The sequence below is a fragment of the Molothrus aeneus genome, chromosome W, assembly GCF_037042795.1.
Source record: "Molothrus aeneus isolate 106 chromosome W, BPBGC_Maene_1.0, whole genome shotgun sequence".
Classification (NCBI taxonomy): Eukaryota; Metazoa; Chordata; class Aves; order Passeriformes; family Icteridae; genus Molothrus; species Molothrus aeneus.
In genome coordinates, this window is record NC_089679.1 from 6555049 (window position 1) to 6556313 (window position 1265).

The following is a 1265-nucleotide window of genomic DNA, read 5'->3' on the forward strand; positions in this document are numbered from 1 at the left end:
ATTGCAAGTATGGCTCTTTAACCCCTTGTTTGATTTTTGAATTTCGTTGGGTTGGGTTAGCCATGTTTGCCACTTTGAACAGACCCTGCATCCCCAAATCTTTTACTTTTGCCAGCACCAATGGATGTAACCATGCTTCAAGTTGTGAGTCTCCCACTGGTGGTAATCCTAGGAGCTGAGAAACCCCTGTCCCAAAATGTGGATCTTGTTGCAAAACTTAGGTTTTGTAGTTCCTGCTTTTCTGCACTGCATCACCAGGTGGACTCGAATACCATATATTGAACTGGGGTATATATCAATTTATCTAGCTGCTTAATATCTAAAAGAGTTACTTCTTCTGCAGTTAGAAATCGCAGCATGTTTGCTACTGCAGGAGACTCTAGTCCATGCTTTGCAGCAAGCTGGCGCGGTTCAGAGAGGATCAGCCACTGAAAAGGTGTGTACTTATCTAGCATGGTTCCACTTCCTCTCAGCACTGGGTATGTTTCAACCATCCCAACCCCAGGGTCCTAACCACCTGATATAGGCATGTTGATTTTATCTGCGCCTTCAAAATCCCCGCTCGTGATTGTTGCTCGCTTCACCTGTCTCCAGACACTGACCGGATCGGGTGTAGCTGTCAGCAGCACAGCAGAGGCGTTCCTTTGGCATTTGGCAGATGGGTGATGGCTCAGGTTCCCTCTGCAGGTGTCTCCAAAGTTCCTAGCCAGTATGTGTCCCTGTGGCTGTCCCAGTTCCAGCTGTAGCAGCAGCAGCAGGCATGGCACTGCAGTTCTGGGATTCTGTGTCCCGCTTGTGCTTCCGGGTATGAGGGTGGTTTGGCTTCCAGCTACATGTGCTGACGCATCTCCGTCATCTGCCCACGAGTCACGGTGGTGAGTGGGTGTGCCAAGTGGAGGCTGGACTGTAGGCATGGTTTTGGAACCAAACCAATCAGCCTTTAGCAGAGGCAGTCCGAGCACATCTGTGGTGGAAAAGGATGCAGCGTGGTCTGGCACAGCTGCAGAGCTCTTGCCCAGCATGGCAGCATGGTCCAATGCAGAACAGTGGCTTGGTGCAGCTGCAGAGCGCTCCACTGACGAGATGTCTCGGCACAACACAACTCCATGGCTTGACGTGGCACAGTGGTTTGGCAAGGCTGCCTTGCCTGTTGTCTCCTCCTGCATGCCCGGTGCCCCATCCTCTCTGTGTGTCTCAGTTTTTAACTGCCTAAACAAGTCCAAAATGAGCCTGCAGGGCTTTATAACTTTTATGGAAGCTTCATT